Source organism: Natrix helvetica, assembly GCF_964273705.1.
Source record: "Natrix helvetica genome assembly, chromosome: W".
NCBI lineage: Eukaryota > Metazoa > Chordata > Lepidosauria > Squamata > Natricidae > Natrix > Natrix helvetica.
Genome location: NC_138555.1, coordinates 49233037 through 49246573, shown reverse-complemented (window position 1 = coordinate 49246573; position 13537 = coordinate 49233037). Strand labels below are relative to the sequence as shown.

The following is a 13537-nucleotide window of genomic DNA, read 5'->3' as shown; positions in this document are numbered from 1 at the left end:
GCAGGATGCGATCCTGCATGTAACTAGGTCCTGTGCCATGAAGCGCTTTAAAGATCATAATCAAAACCTTGAAACGCACTCGGTAGACTACAGGAAGCCAGTGCAGCTCGCGCAGGAGAGGTGTTACAGGGGAGTATCTAGTCCTCCCCATAATCACCCGCGCGGCCGCGTTCTGGACCAACTGCAGTCTCCGAGTGCATCTCAAGGGAAGCCCCATGTAGAGAGCATTGCAGTAGTCCAGGCGAGACGTCACTAGCGCATGGGTGACTGTGCGTAGGGCATCCCGGTCCAATAAGGGGCGCAATTGGCGCATCAGGCAAACCTGATGGAACGCCCCCCTTGCCACGGCTGTTACATGGTCATCCATGGACAGCCGGGCATCCAGGAGGACGCCCAAATTGCGCACCTGTTCCATGGGGGCCAGTTGCACGCCCCCAATGGCCAGAGATGGAAGCCACTGGTTGAACCGGGAGGCCGGAAGCCACAGCCACTCCGTCTTGGAAGGGTTGAGTTTTAGTCGGTTGCCATCCATCCAGACCCGTATGGCCTCCAAACACCGGGACATCATTTCAACGGCCTCATTGGGGTGGTTTGGGGTGGAAATGTATAGCTGAGTATCATCAGCATACAGATGATATCCCACCCCAAAACCACGGATGATCTCGCCCAGCGGTTTCATGTATGTGTTGAACAGGAGAGGCGAGAGCACCGACCCCTGTGGCACCCCACATGTGAGGGGGCTCCGGGTCGATCTCTGCTCCCCTGCCAACACACGTTGCGTCCGGCCAGAGAGGTAGGAGCCAAACCACCATAAAACGGTGCCCCTGACTCCCAGCCCCTCTAGCCGGTGCAACAGGATACCATGGTCGATGGTATCGAACGCCGCCGAGAGATCTAATAGGACCAGGATAGAGGAACAACCCCTATCTCTGGCCCTCCAGAGATCATCAACCAACGCAACCAAGGCCGTCTCCGTGCTGTGCCCGGGTCGGAAGCCGGACTGGCGCGGGTCTAGATAATCATTCTCCTCCAGGTGACGTGGAAACTGTTGTGCCACCACACTCTCTACAACCTTCGCTAAAAAAGGAAGGTTGGAGACTGGACGATAATTGACTAGATCTGTTGGGTCCAGGGAAGGCTTCTTGAGCAGGGGCCTCACAACCGCCTCTTTCAAGGCGGCCGGCAGAAACCCCTCACCCAACGAAGCGTTCACTAGGCCCAGGAGCCAGTCGCGCGTAACCTCCCAGGATGCCAGTACAAGCCAGGAGGGACACGGGTCCAATAAACATGTGGTGGGTCGCAGACGTCCACGCAACCTGTCCAAATCCTCGATGGCAACCGAGTCAAACTCCTCCCAAAGCGGTCCCTCAAGACTCGCCACGGGCGTCTCAACTGGACCACTGAAAGGGGCCCATCCCATCCGGATTTGAGCGACTTTGTCCTGTAGATATTTCCCAAACTCCTCTGCTCTGCCCTGTAAAGGGGCTTCCCGCGGTCTCTCAAACAAGAGGGAGCGAGTCACCCGAAACAGGGCGGCAGGGCGGTTATCTGCGGACGCAATAAGAGCAGCGCAATATTGACGTTTGGCCGCTCTTAATGCCACAAGGTACGTCCTCAAATAGGCTCGTGCCTGTGCTCGGTCAAATTCGGAACGGGAGGATCTCCAACGACTCTCTAGGCGTCTCTTGTGGCGTTTCATCACCCTTAGCTCCTCGGTAAACCAAGGGGCCAGGGTGGTTCGTCGCCGCAGGAGAGGCCGCAAAGGCGCCACCCGGTCTAGGGCCCCGGTAGTCGCACTATTCCATGCGTCTACCAGGTCCTCCACTCGGGGGCGGGTCAGGTCCACAGGAGGTGGCCCAAGCTCCGTCTGGAACCTATCTGGTTCCATCAGGTGCTTGGGGCGGAACCATCTAATACCTTCCGGTTCCGCCTCCCCGCAGCGAGGGGTAGCACCGGGGAAGTCAAGCCGGAGAAGTGAGTGATCTGACCATGACAGGGGAATAATAGTTGGATCCCCTATTCCCAGATCACTCGTCCACTGGCCAGAGACAAAGACAAGGTCCAGCGTGTGGCCTCCCTCGTGAGTAGGGCCCTGAATTAATTGGGTCAGGTCCATGGCTGTCATGGAAGCCATGAACTCCCGAACCCCCTCAGACGCTTCTCCCATCGACGGCAGATTAAAATCCCCCATCACTAAGAGTTTGGGGGTTTCAACCGCCACCAATGAGATCAGCTCGAGGAGTTCAGGCAGGGCCGCTGATGTATAGCGAGGAGCCAGGTATACTATCAGCAGGCCCAACTGCCTCCCTGGGCCCCATCTCACGACAAGGGACTCACACCCGGATGTCTGTGGCACAGTGAACTCTCTCGGCTCCAAGTCTTCCCGGATAATCACTGCTACCCCTCCGCCCCTTCCCTGGGCCCGAGGCTGGTGAAATGCTCGATAACCTGGCGGGCACATTTCCACGAGGGGTAAGCCTCCCTCGTGGCCCAACCAGGTCTCGGTTATTCCTGCGAGGTCCGGCTCCCCCTCCAAAATTAGATCGTGGATGAGGGGGGCCTTATTAACAACGGACCTCGCGTTGCATAACAGCAGTCTCAGGCCTTGGGTCTGTAGATCCTGACCACCTAGTATGCAGGGGTTGGTACAAACGACCGGGTATGACCAAAAACCCCGGTCTCCCAACCGACTACGCGCTCTTGATCTGTCCTCGCACCTGCCCCTCCCCACGACCGTTGGTATCAAAAAGCCCTGCACAGGAATGCTATCTTCCCTCTCCTCCCCCACTCCGCTCCCTCCTCCTTCGACCACACCTAGGTGCCTGGCTCTCCCATCCCTCCTGACCTGTTCCCCCCCCCCCCCCATCCCTGGAACCCCTTATAATTTTTAAAAAGCTATTAATTAAAAAACCCCTCAATGTGCGCTTCCTCCACCTCTCTGGGTTAATGAACCCGTCCTCAAGGTGGGCCCTCGAAAGGGCAGGAGGCCATACCTGCGAGAGGGGGGACTCTCGCAGTAGCAGTAGGTCAGACCTTGTGTGCGTGAAAATCATACAAAAATCATACACATAGCTTATGTGTCTCAAGGTGGCTGCTTTTCTATGGGCAGGCCAGGTTGGTGCGAGGCAGCTTTGCCAGATTTTGTGTGTTTCTGTGTGATACCTGGTTGTTTAGGTAATTGTGAGGTGGTTGCTGGTTCTGTGAGCTTCCTGGCACTGTCCTTTATAATTTCCCACAATGCTTTGATGGTTTTTATTCCAGTGGCTTTGTCTTTCCTGTTCTTAGGGTTAGGGGAAAAAACTGGTTTCAACTGCAGTCTTTTGGGGGGAAATTGTTATTTTTTGGTGTTTTCCTGGCACTGTCATAGTTTGTGTCTGTGGGTATGTAATGTCCCGCAGTTATCTACACATTAATAATGATCAAGTACTAATAATATTTCCTTATACATTTTAGTGACCTTTCCTTACATAATTGGTGTTTTCTTTCATACTTTTAGATTTCTAATTGATGTTTCTGTTAGTTAGCAATTGATAAAACAAATCCCACGTGAAAAAGTATTTGAAGCCTTCTTGATTTTAATTGTCAATTTATTCATTCCTGCACATTCTAATATCTATTCATTTTCATATCTTTGTTTTTTCCACTGTTGTACAAACACAATTCCAACAGCTGTTAACATGTGTAAAATTAAATATGTATTTATTCCCTTTGAAATACAAGTAGTAAGTAGTAAGTAGCTCTTTTATTGTTTTGTGTACTTATTTTAATCTTATTTAAGTAGTAAGTGCACAAAATAATAAATTTCCTTTTTTATATCTTCTTTTTGTAGATCATCCATTGGGGCAAAGAATTCAGTGACATCGTCTTGGCCACCCGCACTCGGTCACATGGCCGGCAAGCCACTCCCACCCGGTCACATGGCTGGCAAGCCACTCCCACCCAGTCACATGGCCGGCAAGCCACTCCCATGAAGGAGGCCACACCCACAGAGTAGGTTCCAAAATTTTTTGAAACCCACCACTGGTTGGGACAGATTGTCCTGGAGAAGATCAGTCTATGTGGTTATTAAATATAAAAAAATACTTGATGGGACATTATAAAGCAATCAAAATCTGCACAGTAAGAGACTATCAATATATGCCAGTGCGTTAGGCTAGACAAGGAATCAAAAAAGTATTGAAAGAAAGCAGTAACAAATTACAGATAGTCCTCAACTTACAATGTTACAACAGCACTGAAAAAAGGGACTTATGACTGTTTTTGACACTTACAACCATTGCAGCATACCCATGATCATGTGATCAAAATCCAGTTGCTTGGCAACTGACTCATATCTATGATGGTTGCAGTGTCCCAGGGTCATGTGATCACCCTTTGCAACCTTCTGGCAAGCAAAGTCAATGGGGAAACCAGATTCACTTAACAACTGTGTTGAGGCAGGACATAAAGTGAGACATGACATAAAATGAGACAAGACCTAAAATGAAGCAAGACAGAAAGAAGGAATAATACCTTGCTTTTAGACATATAGAAGAACAGGACTTTTAAATGTCTAACCGCAAGTTCACACCTGCCTCAAGTTCAGCTAAAGTTCACACATACGAGTCAAGTGTAGAGCTAACCACATAGCTAACCACAAATGGCTGCTGGAAACGTAGACGCTTCTTTGCAAGATATCTGTGACCTCTATCACCAAAAGGGGGGCAGGATATTTAGCTTATTTAGCATAGTAACAGGAGCTATGAACCAATCAACACGAATATGTTACATTTCTGTGTTTTGCTGCATTTGAAGAACATATAAGTACTCGCTTCTCCATAAGAAGGTTGTTCAGATGTTTAGATGTCTGCTTTGGCTATCTTGCTTTGAACCGTTGCGCAAATAAAGCAACTTATTTTGATTCTGAGGTCTGAGTTTCGTGATTTTCTGCAACATTTATGGCGACTCCGCCGGGACTTACAGCAATATTTTGCTGAGGACGGCACAGACCAACTGGTGCCCAGTCGGGGCCGCCATGCTCAACCTTTAGGCACCACGGAGGAGTTCACCGGAAGGAGGCAGATGGCACTGCAGGGGTACTTGGTGGACAACCGACCGATCCAAGAACCCAAATGGAATCAAAATAAGTCATGAAGCAATACCGGCTGAAAAGATGCAGGCAAGTATTGTGAAATTGTAGCCCCACTCGTTTTGAGAGTAGAAGAGGGGGCCTGATCATCCACTCTTGGGGGTGGATGTGAGTGCGGCTGGTGTGGGCGGAGCTTAGCTGTTGGAGTCGGAGTTGGAGCAACCGCTGATGCCGCCGCTGTCCTCGTTGCCGCCATCACTGGCCGCTTCACCACCTCGCAAGCTAGCATCTGCTGCGATTTTGGACAGCTGTCCATTACCCTTACATATTGTCCCCAACACCGACTATTTTTATGATGGACATAGCTTCCTGCTATCCCTTTGAACACTGCCGGCTGCCCCCCCCTGTGAACATGTCATCTCCTCGTTCCATCTCCCCATGATGTCATCCCGTTTGGTTGATGCCACACTCTCCTCTACGTTATACTGCGAAAGAACTTTATGCCCTCCGGGAACTCCCCCTTTCCCGGGGATGGCCTTCTGACCTATCAAGACGCTTCCTTAATGACGGATCTCGGGATCCTGAGAGGTGGCATGCGAAGGAGAGACTTCTTAAGGGTTTTTTACAGGGGCTTTTAAACCAAATTTTAAGGGGGGGAGGGGGGGTTGATTTGGATGGCTCAGACAGGCTTGGGCGGGAGTCTGCCAGGGCACAGGCCAGAGCTAACTAATGGGCGCGGGTTGGGAGGGCTAGGAAGGGTTGGGATTCCGGGGGAGACATTAAGCCATTCCATTGGGGGGTTCACCATCTCTACTGTTTGTGGGAGAGGCAGATATGGTGGGGGCCAAGGGCCAAATGATGTTCGGAGGACGCGGGTTTGCTGTTTAAGAGCGATCGCGCGTTCCGACCCTCATCGCCCTTCTCGTACCCCGAGGTGCTCGGGATTACAGGACCCTGGTCTCCGGCTGGTGTCGCTTAACACCAGGTCCGTGGTACATAAGGCTCCCCTCATTTACGACCTCATACAAGAGGGTAGAGCGGATTACGGAGACCTGGTTGGGCCATGAGGGGGGGGTGCCCCTTAGCGAACTATGCCCACCAGGCTTCCGGGCGTTTCACCAGCCAAGAGCCGAGGGCAGGGGCGGGGGGGTGGCGGTGGTTATTAGGGAAAGTCTCAGACCTCAGGAGGTCACTGTGCCTCAGATAGGCGGGTGTGAGTCCCTCTTTGTGAAGTGGGGCCTTGGAGCTCAGGTGGGCCTTTTTGTTACGTACCTGTCTCCCTGCTACGTTTCATCGGCCCTGCCGGAGCTGTTAGATATCTTAACTGGATTGGCGGTTGATTTCCCCAGGCTCATGGTCCTGGGGGACTTAAATCTGCCTTCCATTGGCGAGACATCCGAGTCAGCTCGGGAGTTCATGGCTTCTATGACAGCTATGGATCTACCCAGTCAGAGTCCAAGCCTGTCCGGATCTGAGCGATTTTATCCTGCAGATACTGAACAAATTCTTCAGCCCTACCCTGCAAGGGGTCTTCCCCAATTCCTTGGTTAAGTATGGAGCGGGTCACCCTAAACAGGGTGGCTGGGCGGTTACCTGCGGACGCGATAAGAGCAGAAAAATATTGCCGTTTTGCCACTTCTATCACCACTAAGTAGGATTTAATATGAATTCTTACTAGTGTTCGATCAGATTCGGACCGGCTGGCCCTCCAGCCACTCTCTAGGCGTCTTTTCTGGCGTTTCATCTCCCGGAGCTCCTCAGTAAACCAGGGAGCCACCCGGGATCGACACCGGGTCAGAGGCCGCAAAGGCACAACGCAATCCAAGGCCCCAGCGGCAGCCCTATCCCAGGCTTCCACTAGGGCTTTGGTCGAGTTGTGTGCAAGGGATTCAGGAAAAGTCCCAAGCTCCATCGGGAACCCTTCGGGGTCCATCAGGTGCCTGGGAAGGAACCATCTAGTCGGTTCCGCCTCCCTGCGGCGAGGGGTAGCGGTATGGAAGTCAAGCCTGATGAGGAAATGATCAGACCATGATAAGGGTTGAATAGAAATATCCCCTAAATCTAGATCATTCATCCACTGCCCAGAGACAAAAATCAGGTCGAGCGTGTGTCCCCCATTATGGGTGGGGTCTTGAATTAACTGAGTTAGATCCATAGCTGTCATGGAAGCCAACAGGGATGAATCTTGAGGAGACAATCTGGGATGGGTTTGACCCTGTGACCCCCGAAGGCATGGACAGGATTATGGGGAGACTCAGTGCTGCCACTTGTGTGCTGGACCCGTGTCCCTCTTGGTTAGTTTCGGCTTCCCGGGAGGTGACACGAGGCTGGCTCCAGGCAATTACCAACGCTTCATTGAGAGAGGGGTTCTTTCCCACCACCTTGAAGGAGGCGGTGGTGAGGCCCCTCCTTAAGAAGCCTTCCCTGGACCCAGCTTCTTTAGCCAACTATCGTCCGGTCTCCAACCTTCGCTTTGTAGCAAAGGTTGTCGAGAGTGTGGTAGCACGTCAGCTTCCCTAGTACCTGGATGAAGCTGTCTACCTGGATCCGTTTCAGTTGGGTTTCAGGCCCGGGTACAGCACGGAGACGGCATTGGTCGCATTGGTCGATGATCTCTGGCGGGCCCGGGACAGGGGCTGCTCCTCTGTCCTGGTCCTATTAGACCTCTCGGCAGCTTTCGATACCATCGACCATGGTATCCTACTGCGACGACTCGGGGGGTTGGGAGTGGGGGGCACCGTTTTATGGTGGTTCTCCTCCTACCTGTCGGATCGGTCGCAGTTTGTGTTGACTGGAGGGCAGAGATCGACCCCCAGGTGCGTCACTTGTGGGGTGCCCCAGGGGTCGGTTCTCTCACCCCTCCTGTTCAACATATACATGAAACCGCTGGCCGAGATCATCCGTGGTTTTGGGGTACGGTATCATCAATATGCTGATGATACCGAACTTTTCATCTCTACCCCAAACCACCCAAACGATGCCCTCGACGTGATGTCCCGATGCCTGGAGGCTGTGCGGATCTGGATGGGGAGGAACAGGCTCAAGCTCAATCCCTCCAAGACTGAGTGGCTGTGGTTTCCGTCATCCCGATTTGTACATCTTGTTCCATCTTTGACGATAGGGGGAGAAATTTTAGCCCCCTCAGAGAAGGCTCGCAATCTGGGCGTCCTCCTGGATACGCGGCTTAGTTTAGAAGAACACCTGACGGCCGTGACCAGGGGGGGCTTCTACCAGGTTCGCCTGGTACGTCAGTTGCGCCCCTTCCTGGATCGGGATGGTCTGTGCACAGTCACTCATGCCCTCGTCCTTTCTCGCCTGGACTACTGCAACGCTCTCTACATGGGGCTGCCCTTGAAGAGCACCTGGAGGCTTCAGCTGGTCCAGAATGTGGCCGCGTGGGTTGTCATGGGGGTACCTAGGTGCTCCCATGTTACACCCCTTTTAGGCGGCCTGCACTGGTTGCCGGTTGTTTTCCGGGTGCGATTCAAGGTATTAATTATGACCTTTAAAGCGCTCCATGGCTTAGGCCCAGGGTACCTGCGAGACCACCTACTGCCACCAGTAGCCTCCCACCTTCCAGTACGATCCCACAGAGTTAGCCTCCTCAGGGTGCCATCGGCCAGACAGTGTCGGCTGGTGATTCCTAGGGGGAGAGCCTTCTCTGTGGGAGCGCCTTCCCTCTGGAATGAGCTGCCCCCAGAGCTTCGCATAATCCCTGACCTCCGGTCCTTCCGACGCGCCCTAAAAAGTTGGCTTTTCCAGCAAGCCGGCCTGGCCTGTTAATTTTAACTCATTTTTAAATGTATTGTCTTATAAATTCGCTTTGGTTTTTTTGGATATGTATTTAATTTCTTTTTAACTTTTGGGATGTGTGTTTTTTAATGTTGTATGCCGCCCTGAGTCCTTTGGGAGAAGGGCGGCATATAAATCCAATAAAAACAAACAAACAAAAATCACCCCCTGGGTCCAGGATCGGCACATCCTAAGGAGGCCCAAGAATTGTTTGGGTGGTTAAGCTATTGCAGTTCCTGTTGATGACAGTTGGAATGTCTGGCATCGCAGGTCAGTGGCAGTGTTTTAGAAAAGTGTCCCTCATGCACCTCTTCAATGCATGTTAAAGAATTTTAAGAAAGGTTTTAGTGGAGATTATGGAGACCCTAAGGCCAATCCAGGAGACTTAAAGAAATTCTGTCAAAATGGTGGCTCAAGAGGTTTGAGTCCTCTATATCTGGCAGGAGTTTGAAGTGCAGCGATTATGGGCAGAAGATAATCCGCCAGGACATGCAGCTCACCATATACCATTGGTCATTCAAGTAAAGCCTCTGGCAGTGCCTATTCATATCTGGCAGAAACGTTATCCTCGCCCCATTGCACAAGCAATTCAAGACCATATTACCAAATACTTAAGAGCAGGTAATAGAAAGGTAAAGCCTGTCTGAATGGGAGATCCAAGCTAGAAACCTGGCCGAATGCAAACAATGTGTGAACAAATGTCTCTATACATCTTGATCTTTAAAAATATGCCAGTGCTTGCTGGGAGATCTAAGATAGATATAGAAAAGTTTGGATCTTTAAAAATATGCCAGCGCTTGCTGGGAGATCCAAACTAGAAAAGAGAAGACACTGAACACCCCAGAGCAGAAACAGGTATTAACAATCTAGTGCTTAAGGAGGACAGGAAAAAAAGAGTTGTAAGGTGTGTAGTCCTTGGTGGACAGAATACAACATTCTTAGGAAAACCCTGAGATATAGTCAGTTACCAGGATGGGTAACAAGCCTCCAGGAAGAAAGAAAAAAGAAAAAAAGAGAGAAGAAAAAAAAAAGGGGGGGGGGGAGAGTCTCAACAGAACGTTTAGTTCCTGTGTTATTTTAACTTGTGTGTTTGTCTTTGTTGATGTGTTTAAGTGTTTTTTAAAAAGAGAGAGTCTCTGACATCAGTGCCCTCCACCTGTGTATCCTTGACATGAAGTGGTTGACACTGAAGGGGTAGGAGACCCAGGGAGACAAAAGGTGGAATCAGATATTGGACAGAAAGAACAAACGGTCCTAGTAGGTGGGGCCAAGAGGAAGGAAACCAAAAAGGTTCCCGAAGGGACAGATTGACTGGACCACAAACCTGGTCCAAGGGAGCAGTTGAGACAGAACTCCACTTGTCCCTAAGGGAAATTGTATTGCCAGGAGCTGAGGGGGAGCTACATAAGGTGTGGGTGTATGCTCCATTCTCAATGGCTGATTTATATAATTGGAAAAATCAAACTCCTAACTATAGACAGAATTCAGATCAGATGCATGCACTTTTTGCATCCATTTTCCGAACTCACCAGTCTACTTGGGCAGACATGCAAAGTCTGATGGAAATTTTATTAACTCCAGAGGAAAGAATGATGGCGAAGGGAACCATGGATAAGGCTTTGCAGAAGGATCATGCAAAAGATCCGGACTGGACATGTTTACTGGAGGAACGAGATTGGGAACCTCAGTCCATTCAGCTGCAAAACTATTGGATCTTAGTTTTTTTAGGACTCAAACAGGGGGTCCCAAAAGTTAAGAACTTAGGGAAGGTCTATCACATTCAACAGAAACAGGATGAAAGTCCAGGGGAATTCCTATAATGCATTTATCAAACCTTTAGGCAATATACCGATTAGATCCCGAGGTTGAAGAAAATAAGAGAATAGTCAATATGATGTTCATTGGTCAGTCTGCAGATGACATTAGAGCCAAATTACAGAAGACAAAGGGGCCCCCCAGGAAAGGCGATCTCTGAACTTGTGGAATTAGCATACAAAGCGTGTATTAATTGGGCTCAAATCCCAGAGAAGAAGGAAATTCAAAGGGCAAGAAGATATGCATTTTTTCTCGCTGAGGCCCTTAGACAGGAAGAGCGGGAGACCAGGGGAACTGCCGGAAGAATTCTACGAGGAGGGATTGGTAGTTACAATCCCACGCCTGGTCAGAGGAAGAGCCCTCCAGTTGGTAAAGGGGAAGATGGTTAATGTCTACACAGACAGAAAATATGCATTTGGAGTTTTACATGCTCATGGGGCTATTTGGAAAGAAAGTGCTCACTGATTTTGTCACTTGATACATGCTGGCAAATGGCACATATGCTGTTGTTAATCAGGTTGCTGCAGCCTGTCTCTGTTGTGCACAAAACAACCCAAAGACAGGATGGAAACTTCCTTTGGGAGTCCTTCTACAGGGCTCATACCCAGGTGCTGTGTAGCAAATAGATTTCCCCAAATTTCCCCAGAAACTGGGATTTGGAGTTTTGTGTGTACTTTTTCTGGGTGGGTTGAGGCTTTTCCATGCTGTACAAACAAGGCTACGAACAAGGTTGGGGAGAGTCACAGCTCTCCTGTCTGGCCTGGGGTGTTTCCTTCCCCTCAGCCAGAAAAAGAAGAAGAAGCAGCCTAAAGATGGCCACTACAAAACTGGGACAAACCTATGAATAACAACTAAGAGTGGTGCTGGAAAGAAGAAAGTGAGCCGTGGTGGAACTGGGGGAGAGGATTTTTTTCTTTTTTTAAAATTGAACCCCGAGAAATAATTATAACTATTTGCTCAGAATTTAGTGTAAAAGCGGCGCCTAAGCATTTTGGGATGTTTTTTTGGGGGAAAAAACAACTGGAGATGGAAACTGTAGGAGAATAAACAAGAATAAAGACAGATTATGGAACAAACAGACTCCTAAACTGGGAAGAAGCATTATTGGGAAGGTATTTTTTTTAAAATACTGGATTATCTTTAAAAAGGGGGGGGGGATTTACTCGGCTTTGAAATGTGCTGCCTGACTCAAAGGACAACAGGCAAGCAATTAGCAAACTGAAATTTATATGGAGAGTGTCACCTGCTGGCAAAAGAGGAAACTGCAAGCAAGGAATTTTAGTAAAGATACATTTGAATACTGTATTAGAAGATTGAATTTGCAAAGAGGATATAAAAGGCTTTTTGACAACCTCTGGGGACTATTTGAATGGAGCTGAGTGTCAACATATGAGATATAAAGAATTGGGAATAGTGTACTCCTTGAAGGGTAGTTTAAAGTTTAAAGGCTAAATAAATAATTCTTGGACTGTTAGATAAAAATTAACCACCTTAAAAAATAAAACAAGACACTGAAAAAGGAGAAATGAGTGGAATTGTCCAAGAGATGGATCTACGTTTTCAAAATATAAAATACATTATGGAAAAAAAAATAAGCATATTATGGAAAAAATGGAGAACACTATACAAGGGATGATAACTACAGACCAAGATGCCTAGGAAAGGGAGGAGTCAAAAGAAGAAATGAAGGAAAAAAGACAAGGAGGAGACTATAATCAAAATAATAAAGATTGATGAATTAGACCATGGGGAAAACATACTAAGAGAGTGGGAAGATATGTTTGAAATGGAGGCAGGGGCCTCGGTAACAATCTTAGAAAATAGGCAGGGGAAGAGGGTAGAGGTGGGAGGTATGCTTAGATGGGACATCCAAGAAATAGACATAGATGGAGACCTAAGAGAGGAATGGGGAAGACAAGTAAAAAAAGCATACCAACTGAAGTATCAAAGCGGGCAAGGGACAATGAGTAGATGATTTTTTTTCTTTCTTTATTGTTGTTTTGTTTTGTTTTCCCTTCTACCCCTCTTTATTTAAAGAATAGCAACTAAAGTATAAAGCAGGCAAGAGATTATGGATGGATGATTCCTGTTTTCAATTCTTGATTTGAATTGTCTTCTCCTATATCTCCCTCTCCATTCCTCTTCTTTTTTTCTCTCTCTTTTTGTAGTCAGGTGACACAAATAGAAGTTAGACAGGAAAGAAAGAAAAAGTTTTTAAATAAAGGGTGATATGATTAAAAGCTAGAGTAAGAGATAGAAATAAAGGGAATATCAATGTATTACATTTCTATTTGATAAAATGAAAGTAATAATGAGAAATAGATGGAATAATTGAATAATGATAGACTGTAACCAAATATAGATGTGCATTGTTATGGGAATTTTATAAGTTGATTGAATGTATAATAATATTTAATTTGACTAGTTTTGTTTGTACCAGACTGTATGGCGCCCAGGTGCCACACTGCTCACGCATTGATTTGACATTTTTATAAACAATGAAAAAATAAAAAACGTGGGAAAAAAAGAATTGAACATGATTAGTAATTAGATGAAAGACACCAGAAAATCCTAAAGCTGCAAGCTAGTCTGAAAAGCTGAAGAAAAGTCCCAGAAAAAGACAGTGGTAGAGGGTTTCCATACTGTTGCCAAAAATGCTACATGTCCCTGTAGTTAGCAAGAACCCACTTTGATTTTGGGAAATCTTTACCTTAAAGCAGTGGTGGGTTCCTACCGGTTCAGATCGGTTCTGCCAAACCGGTAGTAGCTTGGCATCTTGGGTCACTGGAACCGGCAGCAACCCAGGCCTGCCACACCCCTGAACCAGTTCTCCCGGTGGCACCATAGGCACCCCATCTTGTT

The 13537-nt window shown here is 48.3% G+C and overlaps 1 protein-coding gene across 5 annotated transcripts in view; it reads right to left on the bottom strand.

Moving 5' to 3' along the window:
• Positions 1-13537, bottom strand: part of LOC309400333 (serine/threonine-protein kinase BRSK2-like) — a gene marked incomplete at its 5' end in the record, with an annotated part of 234862 nt that overhangs the window by 47731 nt on the left and 173594 nt on the right. The window lies entirely within an intron of this gene.